Here is a 15,053-nt window from a genome sequence, read left to right on the forward strand (position 1 = left end):
TTATATAGATATAACTCTCTAAAATGAAACTATTAAACGTAATCAGTAACTCATATTCAAGATATAAATGGTTAAACATTCTGTATATTCGAAAAGAAATTTATCCAAAGTTGGTTTCGTATATATAGTTATTTATACACAAAACACTCATCCTACACAATTCTTATGAAAATATAAGTAATGAGAAATATGTCATGTTCAATCTATCAAGGACAGACCCAAATCAGGCAAACCAAGGTAAGAAAGGACGCGGGGTCGTCAAGGCAAGGATTGCAAGAAATTCCAGGAGGAACCTCACTAAGATGGCTAAGGATTTCAATATGAGTGCAATAACAATAAGATACCTTAACTGAGATGACCTTGGGATTAATCCCTACAAATTGAAAAGGCAACAGCACCTGTCAAGCAAGATAAAGTCTAAAAGACTGGAGAGAAGTAATGTGGAATAGGCATTTAACGTCCAAAATGATGGGATTCTGGCCAAAAAAGATGAGCTCAGTTTAGTTTACAGAAGCGACTGTGACTGATACAGTGAAGTCCTCCTTGGTGTTTGTGTCGGCCAGGGAGAAGATCAATACCAAGGTGTACATCAATACCAAGGTGTACATCAATACATCAATACCATCCTGAATGAAGGTATCGTTCCATACATGCCCCTTACACACATACAGAGAGACGCAGCGGGAGTGTGAGGCCAATTTGAGGGGATTCTGGTATAAGAAAGTCTGGCCCCCTCCAGCCCCGACCTAAAAGCCATGGATTATTCCATGTGGTCCATTCTTGAGAGTAGAGGCTGTGCGATCCCTACAAGAATTTGGACGACCTGAAGGCCAAACTGGTGTCTGCCTGAGACTCCATCCCTGTGGACATCGTACATACATCATGCAAACCATTTCAAATAAGAGTTATGTCACATGTTTTTGGAACTTGTGTCGCCCTATGTCTATAATTATATGTATTTAATGTAATAAGTTAAATCATTAGGACTTGAATAGACATTTAACAGAACTTTCTCTGGACTCTGGATATCTTTTAATTTTAAATAAGTAATTAAAAAATTAAAATTAGCCTTAAAGGAAGTAATTTTGAAAAGAGTTATACTCAATGATTTACGAAAAAACACTGTATATAATTTATGGAAATCTATTGCAAAGTAGGACAGCGTATGAACCTCCAATTTGATTGAGTAGTCGTATTTTCGTAATTAATAAATTAATAATAATCCTATTACAAAGTAGGAGAGCATATGAAGTAATTTAAAATCACTTTAACTTGTTTAGTTAATTGATCCTCAGACTAAGCATCTAACATCAATATGACATCGTCGGTATGCATATCAATTATATGCCTCTTGGTGCAAAATCCATGGGTGTGGAAAGTGTAGCAATTTTCACTCGAATTGAGGTAATCGTATTCCTATAATATTTTATACAAGTGCAAATATATATATTTATATATATGTACATATTTTTAATTATTTTCTTATTAGTTTCCATTTAATGCGGAATGCATACAAAAATAAATATTAAAAATAAGTTGACTGTGTTGACGTTATTCAATCTCATATTTACTAATGATAATATCATAATAAAATTTTATTGTCCATTTCCAATATCTTAAAAGAACACAATTTTAATAATTATTATATTTTGTATTATGTGATGAGAAATTAACGCTCTTAATACAGCATCAATACTTATGGGTCAATGATAATTAATGAAAGTAGTATCTCCATTATAATTACTTTTTATTCATACTAAATCAGAATGACTTTATGGTATTAGTACGAAACAAATATGAAGAAAAATTTAAAACATAAAATATTATTTCAATACATATTCCTCACACCATAAGTGCAAACTTGAAATTTCATCTCAATATCAAATACATACGACTTGACTTGGAAGTAAGCTTAGATTCGAGTTTTTAATGAACTTATGACCTTTTCTAACAAACTTGCTCATAATTAAAAGACTCAATGAAAGTATTCAAGAACTTAGACTTGCAGTCTGTATAAAGATATATTCCCACCTCTGGTATTAACTTACCAGATATATTCCTTAAAATAAAACAAAATTTTAGCAGATAAAATAGAAACAGTGCAAGTCAAACTAATTTCATTACCCTTGTTGAATTCCACTCTTTACTCTACATAATAATTAATTCTTATTTACTTCAATTAAAATAAGAAACGAATATCTTTTGACGAAATACTCTTTTGAATTATTCGTAGACCATTAGTTTGCGCAAGAAATCCTAAGTGCGCTCCCTCTCGGTTTTTTTTAAGGAATGAAAGGCGCTCATTTTCCCCTTGTATAGGAGTATTTGAAATTGACAACTCTTTCAGAATGCAATTAAATTCAATATGCCAATTAAAAATTGTCAGGTTGGAAAAAGCAGTGTATATAATTGACGACAAAGTGTGGATGGCTTCCTGTATCCTCCTGGCAAGTTGATAAGAATATTCTCCAGGACTCTAGGATCCAAAATCCTATAGATACTTTACCTGTTTAATTAGCTTCTCCTGTTATTTGTAAGGGGGCAGACTGTTACACTTATTCTTCATGATGCCCCACAGATTTTTGATTGGATTCAAGTCAGGACAGGTTCCAGGGCATTGGTATTTCTCCCGAAAGCCAGATAGATACTCTAAACACCACTTTTGAGTAGATTTTAAAGCATAAGATGGAGCATTGTGTTGCATGGTGATAGCGTCAGAAGACAATGGAACAATTTTTCTGCCCGTAATGGTTTCCTTGGAGCTCGGAAGAGTCATGACAAGCAGATCAAACTTATCAAGCATCTTTGTCTTCTTGCAGTCCACTACATGAAGATCACTCACTCCCAGAGTCCGTAAGCTCCCAAACCATGATTTTAAGAGGGGATTTACAATTGGCACGTACAAAACATAGTCCTTTTTCTTGGCCAATTCACTATTGTTTTGCAAACTTTTTGAGCCTATGATTTGAATGTTTAATTAAAATATTATATTTTTATTTTGCTATACATTGCGCGCAATAAGTTTGAGAACCACTGTTTTAAGGGATATGTATTTATGAGTCTTCATGTACTATCATCCAGTTAAGCTTCATAATAAACTTGAACTTTATGAAGGTTTCTAAAGTTTTTGAATTTATGCTTGTGTGAGATTTTGGGATCTTATGTAAATTTATTAGTTCTAGGACACATAACGGAAAGCCATTTTGCTGAACGGACACTTTGCTGCATAAAATAATACATACAATTTGATGATGATTCATGCTCCAATACTATCTCATTAGAATTCCCATTCATGTTACTCCAAAATTAAAATATAAAATGTTTAATTATTTGTCACAAAAAGAAGGATGATTTTTTAGCCTTTTATTCTGGAAAAGAGGAAAATATTCTTAATTGAAATGTTACAGAGTATGCGAAACGTGCTTCCTCGGACTATGAAATCTCCGGTGTTTTATCTATTGTGAAACATCACCTTCGTGTTTTAGAACGGATAGTCCTTTTATAAACAAACCCTAATGTTCAGTTGTTTTTGTAGACGTGTGTATGTTTATGCATATGTATTATTGATGTTTCTAAAAAATCGTTTTTTTATAGTCCTACTATTAAATTGAATTATAGATACGCCTTGTCAGCCAAGAGAAAAAACAAACTAAGGAAAGTATTATTTCCTATATCAAAAATGATTCCAAAGATCTTGGTGCCACATGCATCAATTTAATTGATAATTTCGAATAGTATCCCCTGTGCCATTGGAGCTTGAAACTTGAAATATGCAGGCTGTTTCTAAGACTTAAAAAGACTTCCAACCATTGCAACTTGTACTTTTTTATAGTCACCATTTTTGGTTTGAATTTTAATTCCAATTTCAAACCGTTTCTTGATATCAACCTCGTCAAAAGATAGAACTCCAATACAGTCTTCTTCATTTTCCAAATTAAGACACATTTTGTGAAGATATCGTGAGCAGTCTTTCTGAATTCCATTGACAACATTAAAATCTATATTCCACAAAACCACAGTTTGGCAAGTTGGTTATTGGTTTGTTTGAGTTCTTCTCAAGTACTCAAAAGTTTTACAGTCCATAGTCTTCAAAACTGTGGGTGTTTTAAGTTCCTCTTTATCATATATAATGAAAACGTTTCTTTTGTTGGCTGATGATTTTGATGACTTGTGTTGGATATTATTGATATATCAGTGGTGATTTCTTTCTTTTTTTGTATTTTTAGACTAAAAAAAAATAACTTCCTGCTTCAGATTTGAAGTCCTCATTTTTAACAATTTTATAGCAGTGTGCAATTTTTTTTTTTTTCATGTCTTTCTTCTTTCTCCAAGAATACGTCATATTCAATACCAACATTGACATTAGAAACTTGAGGGTTGTGGAGTTTCTACAGCTTGAAGGATCATTTTTATCGAATCTACATGCTCCATTTACAATAAAGGTTCAATAGTTTTTGTGAAATGTTAATTTGAAAATTTTTCGCCCCATTATTGAATAGCTATAACAATGATTATGGCAATTATCTCTAACGCTTGATACGAGCTACAAAATATACATTATAAGGTAAACTACTAAGAAGATGGATTTCTTTGAATTGACCAAAAACTCTTCAAAACTGAAACAGAATTTATAACTAAATAAATTATTACAATTCATAACATCAGAACAAGTGATGCAACAAGACCAATAGAGGGAAAATTTTGATATCTTCTAATTATAGTAGGTGAACCAAACTGCATTTATGGGCAATACCATAAATTTAAAGAAGACATAAAACCCTACCATTGATTCTGACGTGGTATTAACATGTAATAAATATATGACCCTCCTAGATCTGCCATAAGTATGGGGAAAAAATAATGTAATCTACTAAAATAGTCAAAGAAGGAAAGAAACTTACTACTAAGTTCCAAAATTTAAGAGTTTGTATTTTCTTCAGAGCACCTTGTCAGGATTTACAATTCGGTTCTACGTGCTTTCTTTGAGTGACAAATGTATCATATTTGTCATTTCTACACTTGAGTTTTAGGCAAGAAGCATACTTATTGTAGGGGGGAGTTTGAGATAGGATACTGACTTAAGGTAGCATGAGTGCTTGAGTTAGGAAATATACTTGAGGTAAAAGGGGATCTTGGAGTAGGAAGGGGACTTGAGGTTGAAAACTGACTTAAGGTAGGAGGATAGATTGAAGTAGGTAACATATTAAAGGTGAGAAAAGAGCATGGAGTAGAGAGAGGTTTGATGTAGAAAATGTATTTAAAGTAGGACGAGAGCATGGACTAGAAAGAGGGCTTTATATAGAAAACGTATTTAAAGTACGAGGAGAGTTTGAGGTAGGAAATTGACTTAAAGAAAGATTAATAATCTAGTTAGGAAATATATTCAAGGTTGAAGGAGGGCCTGGGGTAGAAAGATAATTGAAGTAGAAAACAAATTTAAGGTAGACAATATTGATTTAAGTAGAGGGAATAAAAAGTGCTTCATAAATCTCTTCAGAATTTTTTCATCTTGTTTTCATAATCAATCAGCAATTGAACTTCATCCCTATTATATTTAGCATAACTTAATCGTGTGTTGTAGTTTTTTTTTCCCTATTTGAACACAATCCAAATGATTTTTATGGAACTATCAATTTTTCATGTACAATCGTCTAAAGGATTTTTAGGATGGATTCTCTATACAAGAAGGTTAATAACTCCCAATTATTCAAGCATATATGACAAAACATCAATCCGGCTTCCCATAATTCCTAATCGAGAACATACGGTCTTCAAATACTTTATAAATTTATTTTTACAACAATATCTTTGATAAAAAAAATTATGACATTAATTAATATATTTTTGGTCGAGCTGTAACAATACATGCACTGTATTATGATACCATATTTAGCCAGTATGATACATCTATACTTTAAAGGCCAGATTTAGGTATAAATATTGAAAATGAAAAAGTATCAAATAATTTCTTAGCCTATGAATTTGATTATTGTCTATTGATATTATTATAAATAATGATATAATAAATAATAATATAGCTGATAGTCGTTTGATATTAAATACCTCATAAGTATTAGCTGGCGAAGTATTGACTCAAATCGGGATTAATCGGAAGGTGAAAAAAGAGAAGAGTTGGAACTGAGTGTCAGGCCATTTAATTTATGAAGATTTGAAGGGATCTTTCCTAGAGAGCATTCGGATATATGGATTCGCATCCACTTGTTCTTTGTCAAAATAGGAATTCCTATTTTACCATTTCGTATCTGTAAAATTTGGAAACGCCTTCTCATTTCAGATCTTCTCTTCAACTTAAGGTTCCACTCATTTAAGAGATGCCACCTCTTTGTGTCTTACTCGGTGAATTTCATCTCCTCTGATGAAAGGACCCTTCATTATCAGATCCCTCTTAGCATTAAGGTATCTGGTAGTTACTTCTCGATTGCCGAATCACTACATTTCTGCCCAAGAAAACATTCATTAACCCAGATCTTCTATGTAATTCTTCCATACTATACTAAAGTGACAGAATAGTCCAATGAAAGGTCAAATGAGAAACGAAAAGAGTTATCATCCTCCATCCGCAATACCTCCATTCCTCCTTAAGTCAACTTCTCTTCGTCATCTCTAACACTAAGAGAATCTTTTCATTTAAAGGAGTCTTTTGGTGGCCTTGATGCATATTAAACATGTGGCATGAAGCACTAGTCTCTATCATACATATCCATTTGATTTATAAATGACCAATTTCGTGATGTAGTGTATAAGTGACCAATTATACATTCTTAATACTCAAAGCCTCACTCCAGATTTCTTCATACTTGTAAGCAAGGAAGACTAGATACATGGAATAGTTGGGGTTTTTCCCTCCTTTTTATTGATCTACAATTGTAGTAGCCAAAAAAAATAATCATTATTTTTCTTCCCCTTAATATAATAATACTTGATTCTAAGTTGTGTACATCCTCAGTTTGACTTAATTCTTCATTAATTTCACAAGGCCTTCTACACGTATTTATCATTACGCATTATTGTATTATAATTAACCCTTACGCATGCATTACTCCTGGCTGCGTCATTGGCCAACCGCGTTTTATAAAACCACCTTACTGTTCTATTCATCGGCTCCCGTCTGATCTGACTAAGCGAAGACAATAGATTCATGCTGTTAGAAAAGTGTGAGACATTTAGGATTTTTTTCTCTTCTTGATGAAGTTTATTTTTCTCAGAGAGTGGAGTTTTCTGGAGGGAAGATATCTGGGTTGAGTGATAGTGGCTAAGACAGTTATGTGCGGAATGATATGCTCTCTTAAGGAGCTCCTTTTACAACATTTGTTATATACAAGAGAGTTATAATTTGAATAGTGATAAAAGAAAAGAAGTTATCGATACACTAACTCGAGAACTCGGAGAAATCGGCTTTTACATTGTGGCTTCTGGGCTTTATAATCATGCCACTAATCGAGGTTTTGTAAAAAAGAAGCTTCTGAGAGAGAGTATATTTTCATCCTCTCAGCACCAAACGATTTTTTTTTAGAATATTTAACCCAAAACAACTGTTTAAGTCTATATGTAACAATTGGATGATGTATGAATCTTTTCTTTTATCTCAGTTTCGCTACCAAGACATGGGATGGCCTCAATTCAGTCATATAAAATAACTTTACCATATCGAATTTAGAAAAGGAACAAAATTGATCACTTATTAATGGAAAAATGTCTTGCACCCACAACTTTAGAGAGGACATCAGTCCAATTAGACAATTCAGTGTTTCAAGAAAGTACAATCAACCAGATTGGAATGGTATTCCAATCATGGGTTCCCTCGTTTCAATCTAACTATCCCCTTTCTACGTTTAATTAGAGAAGAGTGGAACCGCCTAAATATTAAAGAATTTAATACCGCTAAGAGACTCTGCATTCCTTCAAGAGAAGCTATATATCGTCATGACTCCTTCACAATAACGTTTCTTCGAGATATTTCTATCCTTCTGGAAGAATGGAAACAAATGTAATCAGAAAAGAATAAAAGAAAATACTTGTATTTGTTGGCACCTCAAACCTTCTTCTCTTTGAGATGTACATGCAAACAAATTCCTGCACTGGCTCTTCATGTAATCGATGTTTGGCACTTTGATTTTGTATTAAGAGGGAAGTGTCAGTCAGACAACAAAGAAAAAAGATTTGGTCGATATTGTATGATGGCAGGTTTAACAAGAACTCTATAAGACAACTTCTCCAGGTAGAAGAAGGTCTACGTTTCAGAGCTTTTTTAAAGTACACCCAATAAATGAGTTATCTGGAATCTTATCGAAACAAATGAGTTTGAATCTGAAAGGCACTTCCATTTTGCGTTAGAAATATGTGATGCACTGTGTTCTACAGCAGTTGACTTTGCCAATGAATACACTGCACTCAATACCGTTCTTTTTTACATTGGAGGCTTCATTGCTCAATCACTTTTTAAAAAAATGTCTTGTCCTAATTGTAGAAAACTGCTAGTCGACGACAGCTCGTTGGATATAAGCAAGATTCAATGTTTTAAGGATAAAGAAGGATATAAAGTAAGCCTAATAGAAAGGATAAATAGAGGAGGTCTAATTACTACTTCGAATCTCCTTTTCTAAACAATTTCACATGTCAACAACTTCTTATTGTGCATAATGAAAAAAGTCGGATCTCTTGGGAAAATTTTGCAATGCTTCTTCTTCTGTCGAAATATCGGCACTGCTACATGTCTTAGAATCAAGTTCGATGAAATAACAAGTCTTTTACACGATCATGAATGTGAATCTGACCACAAATTTTAAGAATTAATATTAGTTATTGCGAATAAAGTATTAAATAGGAATATGAAAATTTTTATTAAGTAGAAAAATGATTAAGTTCGTCTTAATGCTAGAAATAAAAACAGCAGAAGAACGGCAAAATAAACATTTTAGCCCTGTAATAAGTGATATTTTTTTTAAATTTTCTCGATAATCCTTAAATAGAAATATAAAATTTTATAAAAAAAATTCTCTAAATACTATCCTTTTAACATACGTTCATAACAAAAACTGTTCAATAGTTCATTTCAAGTAATATTCCTCTTCTCCCTTTTTTTCTACTACAAGTTTAGAAAGGAAATACTCATGACTATTCCATGTATCTAACCTTCCTTTCTTGCAGAGCCCTATAAGTAGAGTTACGTCACCGGGCTAGCCACTGTGACGATAACTGACTTCCCTAATGTGTTTGAGTCACGTCTCAAAACATTCAAAATTTAATGCTATATTTTAGGTGAAGAACTCTACAAAGCGATCTATTTTGTAAAATACCCCAATTACGCTCTCTTGTCGTGCGCCGTGGATTACAGGAATAGTTCTTGAGCTCAGGGGATGACATTTTTTTTCATTTCCAAGGAACTAATTCCTTGGAAGGAAATTGCTCCTAAAAATGAAATGAAATATTTGGAAACCACAAAATAATTCTCGATCGGGCTCTAAAATTGTGGAATTCGGAATCCGATTTTGAACATCTATAAGGGGGGCGATTTGAATTATTTAAGGGCATACGTAAAGAAGTATTTGTAGAATACACTTTACAAAACTATTTGTATTCACTCAAAAAATGAAAGTGTCCATCTTGTAATTTTTAAGATATAAAAGAATATATATATTTTTTTTGTATAAGTTAATATTTTTATCGTTGTAAAAAAGTACTTATTATTATTTAAATTTTATTAATATTTATCATTCAGCTTTTAGCCAGCTCAGACTTGCATCTGAAATCAACACATTCACTATTGTCACTGTTTAAAAGTTTGTGTGCGAGATGTACACCAAAAGAAAATAACAACTTCAAATGAAGTGCGGTTCCAGTTGTTTTTGGACAAGTACAAACCAAAGAATGCTGAGGAACGAATCAACTGTGTACAAAAGTTGGATGGTAGTTCATTACCACCATGTTCAAAATCACTACTCCAAAAAATTTAGTTGCAAGACAGTAGCTTACTGCAACTAGATCGACCCAAACATATCTCCCCACGAGAATAGATGGAAGAACATAAATGGTTGCAACCAGTTCGTGTGGTTTGAAGCATTAGAGGTTGTTTGCACAGAAGATCTCTTCCAAGAAGATAGTACAGAAGGTAAGTTATGAATTGCTTGTTTGCCAGACAAAATTTTGTCGGTAAAATTTTTTTCAAGAAAAACTGAAAGTGTTAGAAACTGAAAAAGAATGAAAAATTGGCCCCAATTAATGGCTAAAATGATGTAGCCATGATAAGGAGTTTGCCTGTATTCAAGATTTTAAAGTTGCATTCTGCTTGGACAAGATCACTGTTGGCTCGTCTGCTGCAGTCATGTACGAAAATTGCGGGTGTTCTGCTTTATTTTAAAGAAAAACAATGATGACATGGACATTGAAGTCAAGTTCTTAGACCCTAAAGGTCCATCAAAAAAATCTAATTGTGCTCAACATGATGATGTATGCTTGATAACATTTGACTGTATGTTAAAAATTATAGCTGTTCCAGATACAAAGGGATGTGCATGTAGCTACTCCATCTCTAAGAAAGATGATTACAAAATCCTTGAAATAATGTAGTTTATTTTGTTCAAAGTTTTAATGTTTCTGACTTTAGTGTTATGACAAACGACTTTTATCAAATATTACAACTTCAGTATATTGCTTAAATATACAATTTCAAACAAATTTAATTTCAAACCGATAATTTTTTTTCAAAAATCTTGCCGAAATTACTTTGATCGAATTTTGAATTAATTTTCACCTGATCTAAACTTATTATTTTTGCATTTAATAAATATTTCCCATACGCCAAAATTTCCATATAGTTAGTTTTGAGTATATAAAAAATAAGTTTGTAAAAAAAATGGGGTGTTTAGAGACATAGACCGCAAAGGAGGTTCGGTCACTGAAACATATAGGGATTTTTAAATGTAATACCTTCGTTTATGGGTCATCAAATGTGCATTCTTGATTTTAAAATAATAATACATGGCAATTTTTAGTCTTTTTCTAAAATTGGTTCTCCAAATATTACCTAAATTAGTTTTCGGATCCTTATGTCAACCAGTCCCCATTTGGAAATGGGGCCTTAACGAAAACATCAGTAACTCAGGAACTCCTTGTCGTAATGACTTCAAATTTTGGCAGATGATTTATTACAATTAGAGCTAACACATATGTAAAAAGAAGAAATCTAAACACCTTCGTTAAATTTTGAAAAAAAATTGCTGATTTACATGGAATGACCCAAAAACATATCATAAATACTTAGATTTCAGACAATATTTTAATTTATATAGATTTATCACTCACTAAAAATCACTTTCTATAAATCGTAGGGAAGAGAATGTATTGAAAAATATTGACGTTGCGTATTTAATATGTAGTAATAAATATCAACTAATAAATATCAATTAGGAGTGAAAAAGTATCCACAAGAATCCTCATAATTCCAAAATAAAAATAGAAATAAATCTCGATTTCAATGTAGCTCTGTTTGTCACTATCCTATCAGCTTCCAGCTGTTCTCAATGATTGGAATGCCATCCTAGGACCTCATTTCGTTGTCATTCATTTCTTACTGGCTAAATCAATCTAAAAATAGGATATTATGGATATATATAGATTCCTCTGTGGTAAAATCTTTGTTAAGAGGAAAATGTGATAATTTTCCATTCTTCCAAGTGGAATTGAAAGATTCAATGCTTATATTATTTGAATAAATAGGAATTTATAGAATAAGTAGGTAGTAGTTAAGTTCTGCACCATGCATAATATGAATTCATCTTGACTCGATTTCCAAACTTTGAACTGAACAGGGATAACTTCAAAGAATATCCTCTGCAATATAATATCTAACCGAGTTTCCAAGGAATAATTCCATTGTCAAATCAATTGACAATTTTTCTAGGCATATGAGAATGAGATGACAATTATTATTGAATTGAGTCATTAATTAAAGAATATTCACCCACGCGAATAACTTACAAAGAACTAGAACGATGAATAATACATATCCGCGTAACTTGAGATATTAATTTCTCGAATTCCGTAGTTGAAACATATCGGCTATCATCACAGATTGTTATTATTCAGATCCTTTATTAAAAATATTTACTTATTGATGAACATGAGACAAACTGTTAGAAATTGGTTCGAACTTGAACATTGAATGTAATAACTAGAAAGGTGTTTCCCGTATTATAAACTCACCTTGCCCGTTTACCAGCAAAAACCCTGTTTCAGAGGATCGCCGTATCTTCTCCTACTACTTTTATACTTAGTCGATAGTTTGAGCAATTTTGGTGATAAGAAAAAGTAGGACTTACCTTTCAAAATATGTTCATAATAAGTATTTTTAGAGGCGAGTGCCCATCAATGAATCGCCCTTTATGGAGTATTCTTGAAACTTCTATTCTCTCACCCCCTTCATTTTACTTCATAAAAATCGAAAGGTTGCGTTAAATATAACAAAATCGGTAAAGAGAAAACTGTACACAACGAAAAAGGAAAGGCACAAACTTTATTCCGCCCATTAGTGAATCGATCTTAATAGTACCAGATAACTGCCGAAAACAAATCCTCTTTGAGCTTCATCTTTCCTAGCAAGGCGTTAGGAAAACAAGAGAACAAAATCAATACTTATATTTCTGGCTAGTCATTTATATCAATATTAAAAATAAAATATTGATCATGTACTGAATGTGTAAAATTATTACCTTCTCAATCCGAACAACCTCTACATCAGTCATTATTTTCACGTCCGTTTGAATTTGTATCCGTGGATCTCTTTGAAGCTAAAGGAAAAAATACATATTATTGGTGTATTGTTATTCAGGGTGGTTTTTGGTTTATCAGCTCCAAAATACTGTCACAGTCCATAATTACGGCCGTAATTCAATTTTTTCATGATTACGGGATTCTAGTTAATCTGAGAACCGACGCTACACCACAGTTCTAAAATGACTTACGAACGTTCTGCAAAAATTTAAATATTCTACATAAAACCACATCACCTTATCATCCAAAATTCAAAGGTCTTGGTGAGACCGATGTTAAAGCAATGAAGACTCTTATTTTGAAGTCAGTCAACTCGAAGACTTTCGGAATAGTCTCCTTGAGTGGCGTAACATTCCACAATATGATAGTCTCTCCCCTGCACGCTGGTTATTTAGCTGTTCACAGCGTACTCGAACTTGAGCCATCGAGATAAGTACTCTAGAATTACTGATCACTATTAACTTAAGGCCAAATCTTTAAGGGAGGGAGAGATGGAAGACATGGAGAACATGTATTACCCAGGGAATCGGAATGTATACATACTCAGACTGGGAGTGGAAGTCATAGATCGTAAATCTAAAAAAAAAAAAAAGGTTATGTAAAAAAGTCAAAGTCCTCGAACAGAGACTCATGATCAATCTTATGACGTATATCTCAAACGATGTACAACCATTAGTAGTTGGAAGTTCATGAAACCAACCTCTCAGCACTTTTAAAACACTATTATTAATTAATTAATTATCCAATTTTCAGGACATGTATTTGGATTTGTTTGTGTACACACATTCAATTGTAATTTCTATATATATGTTTTTCGCATTAGCCGGTTGATATATTAACAGTTTCGAGACGTTTAAATTTGTATATTTTGTATCAAATCTTTAAGTAATTAGCTTTCATGATCTCAGAGGGATTGTGTAGTATAAACGTATAGTTATTTACCCACCTATAATGTATTGATGTATGTAATACATTTATTTTGTGTATGTCTACTTCTGTAAATATTATTTCAGTACTTCTCTAAAGTTTATTTTTTCAACGCAACCTGAACAGTGTTTTTTTCTTTTCCTATGCAATTATCATTATTATGTCACTCCTGAAGTGTGACTTCCGTTTCTACTACATACAACATGTATGTTGTCTCGGATTCATCTGACAGTATTTCTTAATTGCTCAAAATAGAGGTTAAATGTTTGGAAATAATACAATACTTATAGTCATTTGACATGTTTTTGTGATTTTATAACTAAAACCATTAAAAAATTCAACATTGTGCGTATACTAAGACATAAATTGGTAAGACGAAAACAACCTGATTTTTAAGATTTTGATTAATCTTATTACGAATTAAAAATGTTGGCAAAATTGATGATATGCAATCAGAAGATTGTTTGGCCATTCTAGTCACATGTGGAGTCAGGAACGATGATGCTCAGCAAAAACTTTTAGAGAACACTTAGCAACTTAATTTGAAGGAAACGATTAACTTATGTAGTACAGTTGAAACTGCAAAGCGTAATAAAGAAAAATTAAATAATTTGATTTGAAAAGGTATTAATAGAATTTTAAAGGCCGATAATAAAAAAAGTGGATTTGAAAGAAGAATAAGTATGAGTGGAAGAAAAAACCATGCATGAGAAAGAGAGAATTAATATGTAGAGAATGTGAATTCGAAGTGCATGAGTATGGAAGTCCATGTCCTGCTAAAGAAATGGAAGGGCAAAAGTGTAAGAAGAAAGGTCATTATACGAGAGTATGCCGGTCCCAGAGCATAAGTTCAGTATTACTCGTCAACATAGGTCTACAGAACTTAAGTGGTTTGTTATATATATTTTATTTTTTTTAAAGCACATAATGACTAAACAGCTCCGAATAACTATTTAAATGTAATAGCGGAGTCGAATATATTTTGCAGACCAAAATATCGAGAAAAGAGAAGCACATTATCTTTACCAGTTTAGAATCATGTTGCAGTTATTTTTCAATGCCAAGTGACTCAGTATTAATTAAGTAATCAGGTGTGAGCTTAAAGTTTCTAGCTTATTTAATTATCTGTATAGACCATATAACACGAAGATCAACTTATAAATGGAATTGTTATAAATATGATAGAGATGCGTGATTTCAGTGTTATATACATCCAGGAAACTGAAGGACTCTTATTAATGGAATAGTTTTCTTAGAGTAGGAGACGAAGCAGAGTTGACTATCAACAATTCAAAAAAGGAGTTGTGGGTGGATGATGAAAACCCTCCCTGCTCCTC

The 15,053-nt window shown here is 32.5% G+C and overlaps 2 long non-coding RNA genes across 2 annotated transcripts in view; one reads left to right on the forward strand and one right to left on the reverse strand.

Annotated features, from left to right (window-relative positions):
* Nucleotides 1-12,478, reverse strand: part of LOC139906691 (uncharacterized) — a 16,572-nt gene extending 4,094 nt beyond the window's left edge. Inside the window, exon 1 of the long non-coding RNA XR_011782434.1 lies at nucleotides 12,339-12,478. This is a non-coding gene — a long non-coding RNA (uncharacterized lncRNA). The remainder of the gene's footprint in view (nucleotides 1-12,338) is intronic.
* LOC139906692 (uncharacterized) overlaps nucleotides 1-13,833 on the forward strand; it is a 28,000-nt gene extending 14,167 nt beyond the window's left edge. The window contains exon 2 of the long non-coding RNA XR_011782435.1: nucleotides 9,740-13,833. This is a non-coding gene — a long non-coding RNA (uncharacterized lncRNA). The remainder of the gene's footprint in view (nucleotides 1-9,739) is intronic.
* The last annotated feature ends 1,220 nt before the right edge of the window (nucleotides 13,834-15,053 follow it).

The sequence above is a fragment of the Lepeophtheirus salmonis genome, chromosome 12 (genome assembly GCF_016086655.4).
Source record: "Lepeophtheirus salmonis chromosome 12, UVic_Lsal_1.4, whole genome shotgun sequence".
NCBI lineage: Eukaryota > Metazoa > Arthropoda > Copepoda > Siphonostomatoida > Caligidae > Lepeophtheirus > Lepeophtheirus salmonis.